The following is a 20187-nucleotide window of genomic DNA, read 5'->3' as shown; positions in this document are numbered from 1 at the left end:
GTTGCGAAATTGGAGTTCACGTTGCGAATTTGTTGGTCATTTTCGCAAATCCAAAAAAAGTTGGTTAAAATCGTGTATTATAAGATATTTTCGGTCACTGAAGTTATTTTCTCAAATAATAATATAGTTATCTTTTATATTTTTGAGGATAATTGCAATAATATTTTTTTTGTAGTTAAATTCTTATTTTATCCAATAAAAAGTAAATAATATATACTGATCAAGTTAGGTGTATGTTTTGACATTAAAAACCGGATCAAGTTTTGGGTCGAGAGAACTCTTTTACACTCGAATCGAATTAAATATGAGTAAAAGAATTTAATTTTTAAATTGAGTTCAAGTGGATCAAAAATCTAAAACGAGGATCATCTTTTTTGTGGGGGCGTTTGGTTGGAGTCATCTGGGATTATCGGAGAATGAAATGTCATTCTCCCGTTTGATTGACCAATAATCTTATTTTTCGGCAATCTTTTATTACCAACAGTGGTATTTTGGGGTATATTATCGGGAATGTGATTACCTTCTTCCCTTAGGTATTGTTGGATTATCGACGTTTTGGACTAAAATGCCCTTAATTTTTTTTTCCAAAAATATCCTTCTTCTGTCGTTGAATAATAAAAATTCTACGAATGTTAAATTACAAATTTATCCTTAAACTATTTTAGATTTACAAAAAAAGTCCATAATTAAAATTTTATATGAAGTTTTCGGGTTAAAATAAAATTTTACCCTTTCATTAAAGCTATTTATCTTTTTAATTTTGTAAAAAAATTATATAAAATTTTATGAATTTAAAATTTTTAAAAATATATAAATTAATTATAGTAATATTATGGTAAAATTCAACTTGTTAAAAAACAAACATATAATAAGGATAATTTGGTAAAATATGCATTCCAATAATTTTTTATTCCTTTAACCAGACACTGTAATATTACATTCCTGCTAAACGAACCAAACATAAAATACAATATTCCCAGTAATCTTATTCTCGCCGGTAATCATATTCTCATTGGTAATCTTATATTCCGTAAACCAAACGCACTCTTAACGTATAACATGATTTTATTAGGTAACGTTGAGGCTGAAAAATACCATAAGAAATCAAAAAAAATATATTAGATCTCTGGAGGCTGTCTGAAATCAAATTATTAATTTGGAAAGATACTCATGTAATATAATGAATTTTTGGTAAACAAGTTGGAGACAGTCAAAATCTTAATTTGTCAAATCATATCTACTATAAGAATTGAACTGGCACATATAATTGATGCTTCAATTAATAATGTTCGACTAATAATAAATCATTGATACTTACATCATTATTTTAATAAGTATTATAAAATTTTTTAATTATAGCATCTGATCAATTAATCGATTAATCTAGATCGGATCAAAATCAACCCTTCCAATATGAGATATTTTGCGTTTAGGGAAGATGAATATCGCTTCTTCAAACGAATCAAAAGCTTGCGGATGGGAGACAATTAGATGCCTTAATTTGTGTTGGGCCTAACTTTGGGCCCTTTATTAAAGTCTTGCCATCTCCATTTCCCCACATTCAACCTCCTTGAGTTTCTCTCCAAACGCCATCTTTCCGAGGAAGAAGAAAGAAAAAAATGGCTGATCAGCTTACCGACGACCAGATCTCTGAATTCAAAGAGGCCTTTAGCCTATTCGACAGGGACGGCGATGGTCCCTTATCTTTCTCTTTTAATTTACTTCTCGACGCTTTTTTTTGAAAAAAAAAGTATTTTAGCAATATTATAGTAAATTTCTTCACTCGATTCAGCTCCGATTCGCAGATCGAAGCATCGTTATCTTTTTGGATGCATAATTTGTTATATATTCTTTTTTTTTCTTTGGTTTGGTTTTTTGATCTTTTTATTTTGCGATTCGAATGATGCGACGAACATAGGTTTCCTAATTATGAATTTATGAACCTTTACATTTTGTTTAACGATTTCGTTTCTTTTGACCTTTTTTATCGCTTTTAGTTTTTGTACAGGTTTATAAAAATATTATTAATTTATTATTATTACTATTATTATTATTAATATATTAATTTTGATTACATTTTGTAGGCCCATTGAAACCCAAATTACAAGCATCAAGCCCTTACCTAGCAGATCAACATATATAAACCCTAATAATTGACCCAATTACATGTGATGAAACTCGACCCGAAGCTCGAACCGGTCCAATTCAACTAGACTAGACTCTTAGGGTTTTTGAAACCCTAGATCATTAGCTCAACCTCTGTCTTTCGGCTTTCCAACCGCACGTGTACTGCACCGCCATGCTCCCGAGCCGCGTGAGTTACCGTCGATTGCTTCTCGAGTCGCTGCAGTCCTCGAGTTGTACCTACAGTGACAACATATCAATTAACAAATAAAAATGGCAGAAATATCAGAGCAAATCACAAGAAATCCTGAAGAAATCGAGACTATTAATCTAAGGCACTCAAACCCTAAGTGCTTTGGAAATAGAAGCCATCACCATTAAAGAAAAAGAACACACAAATCAGAGAACCATTGGGGGGAAAGAACAGAAAGAAAAAAACGGAGAGAAAAAACAACGAAAGGAAAAAACCAAACTCGAGAAAAAACAACCAATCACACATAAATAAAATCAATGAGCAACAGAGAGTAAAGAAGAAAGCCCTTACCTTGGCCGGAGTAGCGTCGGGAAGCCCACGGTCGCCATAATCATGTTTTTTCGTGAGGTAAATCCTAGATCTAGGGTTTTTTTGTTCGGGTTTTGGGATAGGGGACTTTAGATATGGGTTGAGAGCGAGGAGAGGAATGTTGTGGGAAGTTTTGCTCTCTCCAGCCGCCGTGATCGTCATAGTGAGTACCACCGGCGGCGGTGGTTGGTGTCCTCTCCAATAAGGGAGTTGAGAGAGTTCTCTCTCTCTCTCTCTCTCTCTCTCTCTCGTTTATGCTGAAACTGGAAAAAAAATGAGGGAATGAAGGGAGGAAAGCCTGTTTTAGGCTTATATAATTCACCCTAAATGACATCGTTTAGTAGAGGGACCTTCAGCGTGTTTTCATACTTGGGGTAAATCACCGTTTAGGTCCCCGTATCTTTGTAATCTTGTCCTTTGATCTTTGAATGAAATAATACTTTATTTTGTTTCGAGCCTTGATCTTTTCACTTTTATATTTTAGTCACTGTCATATGTATTATACTATCTTTGTTTATATTTGATTATTGTTTTAATATTGGCAAATGTTTCATTTTAGTTATTGATTTTGTATGTTAAGAATTTTTGCTGATATTCGAATTTGGCCACCATATTTGCAAATATTCTATTTTAGTCACTGTTTGGTATTTGGTTTAATTATTGTTTGATCCTTTATGTTTCTGGTTTATTTTATTTTAGTCTTGTATATGATTTATGGGTTATTTTTTGTTTCTAGTACCTGTATTTATTTTAAATTGATTATTAGGGATCTGATTTGTTCATATTTGTTTATTAGGTCTTTCCATTTTATGTTAATAACAGTTTAGTCCTTTAAGTTTTCAAATATGTTTATTTAGTTTTTTATATTTTGATGTGTACATTTTATTTGTTATGTTTTAGTCCCACATGTATGTATATATTTCACATGTAATTCATTTTATGTACAACATTAAATGAATAGTATTAGTTCTATATTGTAATATTTTATTTTATTTTTACATTTACAATTATACTAATTTCCATTTTATTTCCATATTTAGTGATATGGTATTCGAATGTTTTTCAAGAACACCGATTTGTAGAATGAGCGTGGAAAGCTTCACTTGGTCGAAGTGATACGATCCGATATGACATTTTAACAAAATGTGAACTTGAAATAAATCAACTTTATTTTGTTAATTAATTCATTTCGTATTTTAAATCAAACAACGCAATGCATGTTTCACTATATAGCAATTTATTTCATTTCACGCAAATATTGATTGTCAATTTATATTCGATTCGTATTTTTAAATAGTCGAAGAGGAATATTCTTTACGAATGAGAAATAGTTGAAATAGCTTTCCCGATGGAGGATAACAAATTTCAAGATTTCTGATTGAGTTAAAGGATTTTCTTTAAGTTATTAATTCGAAGCAAATTATTCAATATTCAATTAATGGATCACGTTTTAACTTTATATTCGAGTTGTAATTTCCACTACTACGATAAAGTGTAAGCGACACAGTACCAATTTTGGGCGTTGTGGGGGTGTTTATCATTCCCCACACGTAACCGACTCCCGTACCCATCAAATCGAATTTCTGGTAAACGCAGACCAAATTTTGTCTTAAAAAATGATTTTTCTTAAAATTGTTTTAAAAGACGTTTTTAGGTATTCGACCTACCTAATCCGAAGGTCGATGGCGACTCTTTTCAATTTTATTCAAATCAATCCAAAATCCCCAATTTTCCAAATTAAAGTCATAATTGCTTAATAAAATAATATTTAATTGTTTTTCGAAAAAAGGTTATGACAACTTGACGACTATGTTGGGGACCTTTTTTTAGATAGTTAGGCTGTAGGTCGCGTACAAATTTATGGTGAAAATTATGAGTTCGAGTCTTTAGTTAACTTATGATTCGTTTATTGAAATTTTTAATTGCTTATTTTTTAATTGTCATACTAACATTTGATTTTTTTTGCTTTCAGCTCTGTCCAAGTTTTTGTCGAGTTTTTTTTTTCTTTTTTTGAGTCAAAGGTAGGTACGTTCCTCCTCACACAAATCACATGCATTTGCATAACATGAGCTCTAGACACGAGCTTTGATCCAATTAAGTCGAGGTGAATACTTTACTCTCGTAAGAATTTATTCTTCGTATGAGTTTTAGTAAATAACTCATGAGATACATACTTTATACATTCGTAGGGATTTATTCCTCGTATGGGTATAAGGCAGTGGATCCCCTCGAATTGAACTCGTTCTGTTCAAAACCTATAATGGGTGAGGATCGAGGGTTTGGCAGCCCAAGGGGCACCAACATTAAGGACAATTCGAGTACTATTTTCCTATTAGAGCCAAAACCATACATATAGTGAACCATAAAACGATCACCCTAGATATAGACACACCGAACATCTGTCCGTCAGTAGGTACCCAAACTAAGTGTACATAAAATATAAGCATTTCTAAACCATTATCTTTTTGTTTTAAGTTTATAGAATATATTTTTTTTCGAATAAAAACATGTGAACTAGATGCCATGTGGTTATGATTACTTTCTTGAAAAATTATTTTTGGGTAGATAACATGTCCGGGTAGGAATGTTATTTAATTGAAGCATGTTCGGGTAGATATCTTGATGGGGTAGGTGTTTTATTCATCTTTGAATAACATTTTTATCTGTATCGGTTGTCTTACCTGTACTAACTAATTTCTTTTCTTTTGTTTGTGTACACTAACTTATTTCTTCTCTTTTGTTTGTGTAATTTTGTTATCATTCTTTGCATTGCATCGTCATAATACAAAAGTGTTGATCTACAAGGGGATATTTGAGATAAAATTTTCACAAGAAGAGATGAAAGTTTTCAATCAAGTAGTCACATACACAAACATGCATCGAAGGTTGAGAGAAGTTCAGAGCACAAAAATGAGAATTGCTCGAAGATCGTGCAACATTCCAGACTGAAATGACAATCTATTGATCCGAAGAGTAATCCAACAGTAGAGCCTTGTTTACTATCATTCCATCGCTAGTCATCAAGGAGCGGCGCATTGACTTCAGCACAGTTGGGGCATTAACCAAGTTAGGTTACAGAGCATTGAGGGGCATCAATTTCAAGGATGAAGATCCATGACGAAACATTGACCCACTTCAGATTCAACACCTAAAAGAAAGTATGTCTGTAAAATGGAATGTCTAGTAATGTGAAGATTTTTATTTCTGGTGAAAATTATTCTAAGATATTCATCGTTGGGATCAATATTTTTGTATCTGTATCTGTATTTTATTTTTAATCATTTTTACATGCATCATTCATAAAAACATGGGATTAATTTGTTGAGAAGTCGATGGAAGTGATCTGATCGCGTGTGTTAACTTCCTAAAAAGGCTACTTTTAAGGCATTTTTCACTTAAGTTATTGTTTGTTTAAAAGCTCATTTTAGTCATTTTAGGATCATGTAGTTGCATATAGTTGCATTTGTGGTGGTATTGCTATTTTATTTCTTAATGGTACTGTATGAGAGAAAGGTGCAGTTGTTTGTGATATGCAGAGAATAGCAGACAAAATGTTTAGTTAATCGATTGACGGAATTGGCCAAGAGGGGGGTGAATTGGCAATTAAAAATTTGGTGGAAGCTTTTGCAGAAAATTGAAAGTAATTGCACAACGATTTAGAGTGGTTCGACTTTCTCAATCAAAGTCTACGTCCACTACCTTAGCTATCCACACTAAGGATTTTCCAACAAATTCACTAATTTGTTCTTTCTTTTGAGGCCAAAGAGATAACCTTACAACACCCTCAAGAATATACCCCAATTCTTGAGAACACTCTTTCCCAAAGAGAAGATTACAAATTTGCAAACTTACAAGGAAAACCTCACAAGGTAAGATGTTTGCACAATTCTAGAACAAGAAAAGAACACTCAAAGATAATTACAAATGAGCACAAATGGTCTTCTTGAAAGCAAAATGAATATTGAAAGGACAATTGGCTTGATTTGCACAAACTTGGTGTTTGATGCTTTCTCTCTTGTTTCTCTATAATTTCTTATTGCTTGATCTTTCTTGTTGTTGATCAATGGCTTCTAAGCTTGCTTAAATACACCTTGAATCACTTATGAACGTTGGGGATAATTAGAGAAAATAATATAGCCGTTTTAGTATGAAAACAATTAATAAAACAGTTTGGAGCGTGGGGGGAATCGGTACCCCCTATGGGGAATCGGTTCCCTAAGTGTAAAATTCAAATATTTCGACCGTTATACAAGGGGGAATCGGTACCCCCTGGGGGGGGAATCGGTTCCCTCCGAGCATACTGGAATTCTCGGAGCCAAACCATTCAGGGGGGAATCGGTACCCCCTTAGGGGGGAATCGGTTCCCTCTGAGCAATCTGGAATTTTTGGCTTTGAAATGGTTCAAAATACTTTGTAAAATTATTTTGAAATTGTTTTAAGATTAAAACTTAATTTTACACTTTGATTAAGGATTAAAAATGATCTTTGAAAGATTTGGAGTAATGTTTTGATATTCGAATAATTCTATCGAATATACTTAGAAAATCATTTAGAAAATCTTAAAATTCATTTAACTTAATTTGTTATATCGAAATATCAAAATGTTTTCAACAATCTCCCCCTTTTTGATATAACAAAACACTTTAGTAATTTTAAGATTTTGAAATCAAGTTTTGAAATTACTCCCCCTTACTTTAACACTTCTCCCATTTATCATTTAAAAACACTTTAACACTTTCTCCCCCTTTTTGTTAAATCAAAAAGACATTTTAAAGAATTTAAACAAGGTTTTGAAATCATTTAGCTAATTGATTATATATAATATAAGCTGCTAAGATCACAAGCAAGAGAAAAGTTAGCCATTAGTTTCATAATCAATATTCATAATTAATGTGAAATGGCAAAATTGGTCATATATCTAATCATGAAGTAAATGATGCAATAATGAATAAATTTAATCACACCAAATAGATAATTTCTAACCATTCATAAATCCAAACAAATTCAAAGTCAATCAATCCACAAATTCAAACATTCCAAAATATTCAAAATGTTAAAACAATAAGTTTGGAGTTCAAAGCAAAACATTGAATCACATATCCGGATCAGGAGGAGGAAAACGAGCTTGCACAACGGCCATTTCGTTAGTGAGGTCATTAATTCGTGCGTTGGTTGCTTCATTATTTGCACGCATTTCCCGAAGAATTTCTAATTGTTGAGCTCCCATTGTGGATAAATGGGACTCTATAGAAGTAAAGCGCGAATCCATAGTAGCGTATCGAAAATCGAATGTCTCCATAAAGGATTGGAAATATGGAGCCATTGGGTGCATTTGTTGTGCTTGCTCTTCGGGCTGCTCCTCGGGCTGCTCAGGCTCATCTTCAGCTTCATCGATGTCTCGCATTAATTGCTCAAGCTCGAGATCTTCGTCAATCTCGGGTGGAGCTTGTGAAGAACTAGCTCCCTGAGTTTTTGTAGAAGATCGAACCCATTCACCGGTTTCCTTATCCTTAATCCATCAAGAAGGTTAATTTGTTTCTTAAGGGGAAAAATGGCATCTAGACCGACTCTAAGCCCAGCTTTGGAAAACAAATTACTCAAAATGCAACCGTAAACAAGAGATGAACAGAGTTTTTTGTTAGGAACAAGATTTACGGTTTCAACAATTTCAGCAAAAATAATATGAGGTAGGTTGATTTTAATATTGTTTTCGAAACAATGTAACCACCAAAGATCTAAGGCTCTAAGAGTAGAATAACGACCTCCGGATGGTCGAAACCACCAAGAAATCATTAGATGAAGAAAATGTTCATGAAGGTCTAGGACACTTGCACTATCCCTTCTTTTATAACGAGATCCTAAAACCTATTTTTCATTTGAAATACCATCATTATCTAATCCGAATGTATTGGCTATGTAAGCCGAGTCAATATATAAGAATTGTCCTAGAAGGTAGGAACGAATTCCTATGGTTTCGGTTTCAGTTTGGTTTTTAACACAAACGACATTAGAATAGAAAATACGAACAAGTTGATGGTAAACGATAGGTTCAAGGTCAAAGAGTTTATCAAATTTCCACTCTTGTAAAAGAGGAAGATATTTAAAATTGATAGCTAACATAGCTTGACGAGAATGAATACGTTCTTCCTGGATTTTGTAAGAGTCAAAATATTGATAATACCAAAAACAATGATTTCTAGGACCAGGATGATTGAAACACGAATTTTGGATAGTCAAATTAGGATCAACAGGATTAGGATTAGAAATTGGAATAGGAGGAGGATTTGGAGGTGAATTTGGTTGACGATGTGAACGACTAGATGAAGACCTAGCACGTTTAGGATTGGACATGGTTTAGGAAATCAGAATAGAATTGATAACCTACAATTTAGAAAACACATGTATGCAATTCAATCAATCCCAAAACTCAATTGAGTCCTCAATATTTCAAGGTTCTCTAAATCAATCCTAATGGGCAAAGTTTTTGAAAAAACTTTTGAAAATATGGTTTTGAGAAACAATATATGTATAGTTTTCATAATAACTACATAATTTAATCAAAACACAATAATTTGAAAATTATTTTTTTTTATTTCGAAAATTTAGAAAATTTTGAAAAAATCTTGTGTTTTTGATGAAATTAGTTGTAATATCTAGTTTCTAATCACTAAATAATCAATGTCCGATAAAAAATTCAACCTAGAACTAATTAAAACTAGTTCTATGTTCATAAATTGATAAAAAGAAGTTTTGGAAAAATACCTTGAATGATTTCGGATTTGAGTGAGATTAGATGAAGTTTGCACGTTTTTGATGATTCCAACAGGTTTAGAGGATGATATTTGAAGTGAATTCCGATTAAAAACGTTGATTTGAGGCAAAAATGAAGATTTGAGTGCTTAGAAGGAGAGAAACGGCGGAAGGAAGAAGGGTTTTGAACAAAATAAGGGTTCTGCCCGTGTTTAACCAGAACCCCAGGGGGGTATCGATTCCCCTGTGGGGGGGAATCGGTTCCCCTTCAAAGGGGGAATCGGTTCCCTCAAGGGGGGATTGATTCCCTCTGCACCAAAATGCTAAAATCTGATTTTAAACACCCAAAATGCTAAATTAATTTCCTCTAGTGGTATTGGCAACTCATATATTGAAAATTAATCATGTTGAAACAATTCAATTAATCTTTAAATGATATTTGAACATAAAATTAATTTTTCATCACGAATCATAAACTCCCCCTAACTAATAGCAATGAATGCAATCAAAAATTGCTATTATAAGCATTTTTCATTTATTATTAAAAGTGCTAAAATAATTTAAACACTCAGTGAAGATAGATTGGTCAAACCTAATTCTCTCCTAAGTGTCCAAAATCGTTCATTGTCTAAAGGTTTTGTAAAGATATCCGCTAATTGGTGCAAAGTATCAACAAATTCTAGAACTACATCTTCCTTAGTGACATGGTCTCTAATGAAGTGATGTCTTATTTCAATGTGCTTAGTTCTAGAGTGTTGGATGGGATTTTTAGTGAGATAAATAGCACTAGTATTGTCACACTTGATAGGAATGGTACATACTTCAATTCCATAATCTAAAAGTTGTTGTTTCATCCATAAAACTTGTGCATATCAACTACCAGCTGAAATGTATTCGGCTTCAGTGGTAGATAATGCAACACAATTTTGTTTCTTTGAAAACCAAGAAATTAGCATATTTCCAAGGAATTGGCAAGTACCGGAGGTGCTTTTCCTATCTAATTTGCATCCTCCATAATCTGCATCAGAAAAAGCATGCAAGATAAAGCTAGAGTCTCTAGGATACCAAAGTCATAAACTAGGAGTGTCCTTAAGGTATCTAAAGATTCTCTTAACAGCTAGTAAATGTGATTCATTAGGACATGATTGAAATCTAGCACATAAGCAAACACTAAACATAATGTCCGGTCTACTTGCAGTTAGATAAAGTAGAGATCCAATCATTGACCTATATAATTTAACATCTACACATTTACCTCCTTCATCTAAGTCAAGCTTTGTTGAAGAGCTCATTGGAGTGTCATGAGGTTTCCCATTTTCTAGTCTAAATTTCTTGAGCATATCTTTGACGTACTTAGCTTGATTGATGAAGATGCCATCTTTTCTTTTCTTGATTTGGAGTCCCAAGAAAAATGAGAGCTCCCCCATCATGCTCATCTCAAACTCACTTTGCATTAGCTTAGAAAATTCTTGGCAAAGAACATCATTAGTAGAACCAAATATTATATCATCAACATAAATTTGAACTACTAATAAATCTTTACCTTTATGCTTCAAAAATAATGTAATGTCAACCTTCCCTTTTGAAAAACCTTTTTCAATTAAAAAATTTGACAATCTTTCATACCAATCTCTAGGAGCTTGCTTTAAACCATAAAGAGCTTTTGTCAATTTTAAAACATGATCCGGAAAATTTGAATCTTCAAAACCTGGAGGTTGTTCCACATACACTTCTTCTTTTATAAAACCATTTAAAAATGCACTTTTAACATCCATTTGATATAATTTAAATTCATTGAAACATGCAAATACTAATAACATTCTAATTGCTTCCATCCTAGCTACGGGAGCGTATGTTTCATCATAGTCTATGCCCTCTTCTTGAGTATACCCTTGAGCAACAAGTCTAGCCTTGTTTCTCACTATATTACCACTCTCATCAAGCTTATTTCTAAATACCCATCTAGTACCTACAGTAGATTTATTACTAGGCCTTTCAACTAATGTCCATACTTTACTTCTCTCAAATTGATTTAACTCTTCTTGCATAGCCATAATCCAATGTTCATCATTTAATGCTTCTTTAATATTCTTAGGCTCTATGCATGAGATAAATGTAACATAATTACAAATATTTCTAAGAGAAGATCGAGTTGTTACCCCTTTTGATGGATCACCTATAATTTCACCATCCTTGACATAGTTGTACTCTCTTGGATAAGATACTTCCCTTTCTTCAATGGTTGGATTCTCAAGAGGATAATGAGTTTCCTCATTTTTCGTTTCTTCCTTTGATGATGGTTCTCCAACGTCATGTCTAACGTCATTTGTATTTATAACACCTACATCATCATTCACACAAGAATCCTTCCTCGGAAGGGGATTATCATCGAAAACAACATGTATAGATTCTTCTAAAGTTCTTTTATTAAATACACGATAGGCTTTAGAATTTAAGGAATAACCCAGAAAAATTCCTTCATCACTTTTAGCATCAAATTTGCCAAGGTTTTCTTTACCGTTGTTTAAAACAAAACATTTACATCCAAAAGGATGAAAATAACTAATGTTAGACTTTTTATTTTTGAAAATTTCATATGGATTTTTCTTTAAAATTGGCCTAATCATTACTCGATTTACAACATAACAAGCGGTATTTGTGGCTTCCGCCCAAAAATATTTTGGCAAATTATTTTCACAAAGCATGGTTCTAGCAATTTCTTCTAAAGTTCGATTTTTCCTCTCAACAACTCTATTTTGTTGAGGGGTTCTAGGTGCTGAAAAATTATGGCTAATACCGTTAGAGTTACAAAATTCAGTAAATCCAAGATTTTCAAATTCAGTTCCATGATCACTTCTAACACTAGTTATAGAGTAACATTTTTCATTTTGGATTACTTTTGAAAACGTGATGAATTGTTCTAATGCTTCATCTTTAGTATTTAAAAATAGAACCCAAGTATATCTAGAATAGTCATCTACCAAGACAAATGCATATTGTTTTCCACCCAAGCTAGTAGTTCTAGTTGGCCCAAAAAGATCTAAATGGATCAATTGTAAAACTCTACTAGTTGATACATCATTAATGGATTTAAAAGAAACTCGCTTTTGTTTTCCTTTAGCACAAGCATCACAGATTTTATCATTATCAAATTTAAGCTTAGGCAACCCTCTTACTAGGTCTCCTTGAATTAACCGTTGCAAAACACTCATACTAGCATGTCCTAGTCTCCTATGCCATAACAAATCATCATTCTCATCCCTAGCAACTAGGCACAAAATAGTCATATTAATAAAATCTAAATGCATCATGTATATATATATATCCCTATTTTATGACCAACAAGCATAATAGAAAATAGATGCAATGTTAATCAATTTTGCAATCATTTAAAATAAAACATTGTATCTTTTATCAAATTTATTTTTCAAAAGATTATGCTTTTAACCCATTCACATATAAAACATTATGCAATGTTGATTATAGAGATTAAGAGAACATGCATAAAGTTTTTGAAAATGTTATGCATTAAAACTTTATAATATTTAAACAAAAAATCTATTCATAAACATTAAGAAAAAAATTCAGGTCAAAATTTTGCAAAACCAAAGTTCTTGAAAAATCGATATCAATTGTTAAAGAGATATCAATTACTTTTTAAAAAACAATTTTGACCAAAAATTAATATGATGAACCAGTTTATAAAACATTTCCAAAAATTACCATGTTTATCATACAATATTTTTCAACATACATGAGATAAACCATAATTCAATATTTTAAAACCTCATGCATGCATAAACTATGAGCAACCAAATAATAAAAACATTAAGTTTAGAGGTTACCCATTCCCTTTTTATGTGTGGCTTAGAGCATCATGAATATCATCATCTTTATCACAATTGCTCTCACACACCTACAAGAGACATTTAAGTAGATTTTGGTATCCAAATTGCTTTGGATCCTTGAACATTAGTTTCAATGCCTCTTGTTCCTTTTGGAATCCATACTTGTCTAATTTTAAATCGTTTTCCTTTCTTTAAAGGACAAGTATGTTCCTTATGACCATGATAATGACAATGTGAACATATTGTCATTATTGAACTAGATGAATTATTTAGAATGATCTCTTTTTCTCTTGTTAAACATTCAAGGTTATCTTTCAAATTGAAATTTTCTTTTTCAATACTTTCAAATTTCATTTCTGAGAGTTCTAAATCCTTCTTCAAGATTTCATTTTGATTTTCAAAATCCATTTTCATTTCTAGAAGAAGTTTGTTTAATTTGAAAATTTCTTTTTCAAAGTTTTCAGATTTTATTTTTTGAAAGCTCTAACTCCTTTCTCAACATTTCATTTTGATTTTCCAAGTCTGTTTTAGCTTTCAAAAGAAGATCATTTTTAGCAATAAATTTAGAAATCAATTTATTGTATTTGGAGTTCATGGTCTCAAACTCTGAAAATAATTTATCATAAGCATCTTGTAACTCATTAAAAGATTTTGAATTTGATATATTTGAGTTAGAAGATACCTTTGGCTCTGTGAGAGCTAATAGAGACATCACTTTTATTGGTTCTTCTTCTTCCTTGTCTCTATAGATCTCCTCAAGCTTATCCCACATTTCCTTGGCACTTGAACAAGAAGAAACTCCTTTATATACATTAGGATCAATTGCACAACACAACATGTGCCTAGCCTTTGAGTTTTATTGAGCTTCCTTCCGTTCTTGAACACTCCACTTCTTTTCATTCTTAGTAGGAGAGGAATATCCTTTCTTGATTATCATCCAAGCTTCCATATCAAATGCTTTGATGAATATCATCATACACCTCTTCCAATGACGATAATTTGTTCCATTGAAGTGTAGAGGCACGTCAATAGGTCTGGATTCTTCCATGGAGAATGAACCAGAAGTAGACGCCATCTTTATCGATTTAACTCTTCCCGGATCGACTCAAGAGGCGATTAAACCTTCAAATGAGTTAGGCTCTGATACCAATTATTTAGTTAATCGATTGACGGAATTGGCCAAGAGGGGGGTGAATTAGCAATTAAAAATTTGGTGGAAGCTTTTGCAGAAAATTGAAAGTAATTGCACAGCGATTTAGAGTGGTTCGACTTTCTCAATCAAAGTCTACGTCCACTATCTTAGCTATCCACACTAAGGATTTTCCAACAAATTCACTAATTTGTTCTTTCTTTTGAGGCCAAAGAGATAACCTTACAACACCCTCAAGAATATACCCTAATTCTTGAGAACACTATTTCCCAAAGAGAAGATTACAAATTTGCAAACTTACAAGGAAAACCTCACAAGGTAAGATGTTTGCACAATTCTAGAACAAGAAAAGAACACTCAAAGATAATTACAAATGAGCACAAATGGTTTTCTTGAAACCAAAATGAATATTGAAAGGAAAATTGGCTTGATTTGCACAAACTTGGTGTTTGATGCTTTCTCTCTTGTTTCTCTATAATTTCTTATTGCTTGATGTTTCTTGTTGTTGATCAATGGCTTCTAAGCTTGCTTAAATACACCTTGAATCACTTATGAACGTTGGGGATAATTAGAGAAAATAATATAGCCGTTTTAGTATGAAAACAATTAATAAAACAGTTTGGAGCGTGGGGGGAATCGGTACCCCCTATGGGGAATCGGTTCCCTAAGTGTAAAATTCAAATATTTCGACCGTTATACAAGGGGGAATCGGTACCCCCTGGGGGGGGAATCGGTTCCCTCCGAGCATACTGGAATTCTCGGAGCCAAACCATTCAGGGGGGAATCGGTACCCCCTTAGGGGGGAATCGGTTCCCTCTGAGCAATCTGGAATTTTTGGCTTTGAAATGGTTCGAAATACTTTGTAAAATTATTTTGAAATTGTTTTAAGATTAAAACTTAATTTTACACTTTGAGTAAGGATTAAAAATGATATTTGAAAGATTTGGAGTAATGTTTTGACTTAATTTGTTATATCGAAATATCAAAATGTTTTCAACACAAAAGGATTCTTTGGGAAGTAATGTCGTGACATCACACGTTACTGAAGCAGATTGAAATGCCTTGGCATTTCTGGCACAGAAAATGACAAAAAGATACAGCTGTACGAGGACAGTTGGCTCTGCACGTGAAGTGATTGTTGTAACCGCCTGCCAAAGGACCACTTCCACCTGGAGGATAAGGTTCACGCATATGGTGTGATTGTAGGGGTATGAGGGGTATTTTACACCCAACAACCTCATCATTACCCCTAGATATTTTTATTATATGTGACACCTCATTGGAGAGAGGAGATGAGAGACACGCACACACATAGAGCAGAAAAATCCCATTTTTATTTTCATTTTCCCTTCTTCTTCCTTGGGTTTTCCTCCATTGATAAAGCTCCAAGGAGTGGTGAGCTAGGCGTTTGAGAGGAGCTAGCGAGCTAAGGTGGTTTGTAGTGGCCGAGGAGACCTCCGGTGGTATGCATCGAAGGCTTCTTCTCACTTCCCTTTTACTATTATTTTTCATATTATTTTTGGGTTGTTGGAACGAATATTTTATGGCTTATTCTATGAATATTTTGAACCCCACCATGAACTAACTTAATTGCTGGTGGTTGGTTTAATAGTTGTTTAAACCTTATTTTAATGATATATTTATGTTTATCTTGGTTATTTGCTTGCTTTGCTTATGAATACTTCACCATCTAGGCTTGTAAGAGGCATGAGAGTGTCCATTTCTTAAATGAAGGTTAGGTGTTCGAGAGAAACCTAAGCCAAAAATACTTGTAGTATCGAGAGAAACACAAGATAAGATCCTCATAAGCAATGGGTTATAGTATTTTCAAGGGGCTTTAAACCGGCCTAGGAATACTATATCCTAATCCCTTAGTACTCGAGAGAGACTAGGATAGGATTTCAACGACTAAAAAAGGTGTTTTTATCAATAGTGTGGTCTGTCAACATCGTTGAGTGAGAGCAGATGCCTTGGCATTCCATTCTGTTACGTTCCTTTGACTAGATGGAACACTTTAGGAAGACACTATCGAGTAAGTAAAGACTAGATAACTTATATCTGCCTAAGAGATAAGTTTAGTATCCTTAAATCAATCCCTACCATTCATTCCAGTGGAAACTTTTCGTGTGAGGATTACCTACTTATATTTTATTTGTTATTTGTTTATTGTTTTTACCATTTTTCATTGCCTCGACATTACACCATTTTTAACACTAAACATCTATTCTTGCCACTGTATTTCTATTTGCTACACCATCAGACAATTCATCTACATCCATCTTCATACACTTTTCATTTGTCGTGACATTTGTATATATCAAGACTAACTATACATAGATAGAGTAGTGCTTTGCTTTGGTTATACTTTTATAATTTCACCCAATCCCTGTGGAGACGATACTCACTCATCACTGTATTACTTGAGCGATTGTGTATACTTGCACATTATTTGCGTATAATTTATAGTACTCACAACACGCAACAAGTTTTTGGCGCCGTTGCCGGGGAATGATAGCCTGAAGTTAATTAGTTTTGCCAGAACATTTTATTTTGTTTTGCATTTTTATTTGTGCATAGTTTACTTGATATTTTTGTTTTATCTTTTAGGTTTGTTTGGTTTATGCCTAGAAGAAATTTTGAAGAGCCATTGGAACCGATAGAACCTGAGATTGAAAGACTCTTTAGACAAAGGAGACGTGCTCAACGTGCTCAAGGAAATATGTATCAAATTGAAAACCAAGGCATTGATTAAGACGATGAAAATCAGAATACTGAGGCATTATAAAATGCTAATCCTGTTGGTAGGCCTCGTGTTATTCGTGATCACTTAAATCAGATGGTGGATGATCTGAATCTTGGGATTGTGACACCCGAAATTCAAGCTGCATATTTTGAGCTTAAACCAGTCATGTTCAATATGTTGAATTCCATTGAGCAGTTTGGGGGTATGCCAAATGAAGATGCCAGGCATCATATTCGTAATTTTCTGGAAGTTTGTGATTCTTTCTGCCAAGAAGGATTGCGTGAGGATTTTCTGAAATTAAAGTTGTTTCCGTATTCATTGTGTGACCGAGCAAGGGATTGGTTGAGTGGTGTATCATCCGGTTTGATGGAATCGTGGGCCGATCTTTGCAAGAGTTTCTTATTACGGTACAACCCGCAGAACATGAATACGCAACTAACGAATGATATAGCATCTTTTCGCCAGGGCGACGACAAATCCATGTATGAGTGATGGGATCGTTACAAGAGTTTACTTCGAAAGTGTTCAAATCATGGTTTTCATGATTGGACTCAAGTAGTCATGTTCTATAATGGAGTCAATGCACCCAAAAGATGTTATTGGATGCCTCGGTAAATGGGACATTTCTGGATAAATGACCTACGAAGGTGTTTGCTATCTTGGACGGAATTACTAATAATGATTATCAATTTCCTTCCTCAAGGCTTGGGAGTGTGAGGAGAGCACCTGGAGTATTTGAGTTAGATACCAAGGATTTGGTGTCCGCTCAACTCTTGGCTATCACTAACATGCTAAAATATTTACAACGTTCCACTGAGGTGAAGGAAGTGAAAGCAACTAGTTTGGCATCTCTGTTATGCCAAGATAATCATCACGAGAGCGAATGCTCGACCAACCATGAGTCCATCAACTTTGTAGGCAATTTCAATCGAGGCAACAACAATTCTTACTCTAGCATTTATAATGTTGGATGGCGTTAGCATCCCAATTTCTCATAGGGAAACCAAGGAGTCCATAATGTGAATCAACCCACGCGGCAGCAGAATCACAATGAGCCTCAAGGTTACCAAAATGTTATGCCATGGCATAATACCAACAAAGGAGCTTCAACTTCAGCGAGCATAAGTTCATTGGAAGCTACCATTCAAGAGTTCATATCTACTACGAAGACAATGCTGCAAGACCATTCTACTTCAATTAAGAATCAAGGAGCTTTACTTTAAAGTCAAGGCGCCTTACTTCGAAGTCATAGCTCATCTCTGAGAGCTTTAGAAGGACAAGTTGGTCAGATTGCAACGACATTGCAAAAGCGTTAGCAAGGACATTTTCCAAGTGACACTGAAGTCACTAAAGGGCATGAAAAAGAGCATTGCAACGTGTTAACTCTTAGGAGTGTAACACAAATCAATCAACAAGTCAAAGCTAGTGGGTAAAACATGATGACTCTACTCCCACTAATGGAAATGGAGAAGCTGAATTGCATGATGATATCAATTCTGAGAAGGACAAAGAGGAGGATTTTACTAGGGCACCAGATTCTGATGCCAAGGCAAAAGCAAATTCTATTCCTGCAGTTAAGGAAGCTAGACCTCCACCATCCTTCCCGTAAAGATTGAAGAAGCATAATGATGAAGTTTAGTTCAAGAAGTTCGTGGACATTCTTGATCAGCTCCATATCAATGTACCTCTCTTGGAAGCTATTGAACAGATGCCGATGTATGCCAAATTTTTGAAGAAAATCTGTACCAAGAAGAGGAAAATAGAGATTGTTGCCATGACAACAAAATTTTGTTCTTCATTGAGTAAGTTGCCGCCAAAGCGAAATGATCAAGGCAACTTCATTATTCCTTGTTCGATAGGAGATAATTTCATTGGAAAGGCACTATGTGATCTAGGTTCAAGTGTTAACTTAATGCCAAAATCGATATTCTTGAAGTTTGGCATAAGAGATGCAAGACCCACCTCGGTTATTTTACAACTTGCCGACAGATCCCATGTGAAACCTAAAGGGAGAGTCGAGGATGTCATAGTAAGGGTGGATAAGTTTGTGTTTCCAGTAGACTTCTTAATTCTAGACTGTGAAGTTGATGCCAAGGCACCCATCATTCTGGGAAGACCTTTCCTAGCCATTGGATGTATTTTGATAGAATGTGAAAAAGGTGAACTCACCATGAGAGTGGCTGATCAGTGTGTTACTGTCAATGTGTTTCGAACTCTCAAATATGTAGATGCTGAATAATGCCAAGGCATTTCTGAATTGAACTCAATGATTGAAGAATAGACTAAACATCTTTGCCAGAACAATTTCATTTAGCTAGCAGAAAATGATTATTGGGTGGATGATGAAAGCTTAGTGGAGTACGATAACTTTCCAATTTTGGAGGAGCAATCTAGCTTACTACAAGCTAGATCAAGTATGAATTTTAAACCTCTAAATTTTGATGAATTTATTCCTCCTAAGCCTTCGTTATTGCATGCACCTACTCTAGAGCTTAAGACTTTGCCAGGGCATCTGAAATATGCTTACTTAGGTAGTGATGAAACTTTATCGGTGATTATTTTTGCTAACCTTACTGCTAATCAAGAGCAAAGTTTGTTAAGTGTTTTGATGCAGGATAAGAAAACAATTGGTTGGACTATGACCGATTTGAAAGGCATTAGTCCTACGATCTGCATGCACGAGATTCTGTTCGAAGATTGCCATGACAATTCAATCGAACCACAAAGAAGACTCAACCCTATTATATAGCAAGTGGTGATGAAACAAATTCTAAAATGGCTTGATGCTGGAGTGATTTACCCTATCTCAAATAGCTCATGGGTAAGCCCTGTCTAATGTGTTCCAAAGAAAGGAGGCACGACACTGGTTACTAAGGATAATGAGCTATTACCCACTCGCACTGTTACCGGATGGAGGATATGCATGGACTATGGAAAACTCAACAAAGATACAAAGAAGGATCATTTTCCTCTACCTTTCATCGACCAAATGTTGGATCGATTGGCCGAC

Source organism: Hibiscus syriacus, unplaced genomic scaffold, assembly GCF_006381635.1.
Source record: "Hibiscus syriacus cultivar Baekdansim isolate YM2019G1 unplaced genomic scaffold, ASM638163v2 tig00005406_pilon, whole genome shotgun sequence".
NCBI classification, from domain to species: domain Eukaryota; kingdom Viridiplantae; phylum Streptophyta; class Magnoliopsida; order Malvales; family Malvaceae; genus Hibiscus; species Hibiscus syriacus.
This window is presented reverse-complemented; position numbering follows the sequence as displayed.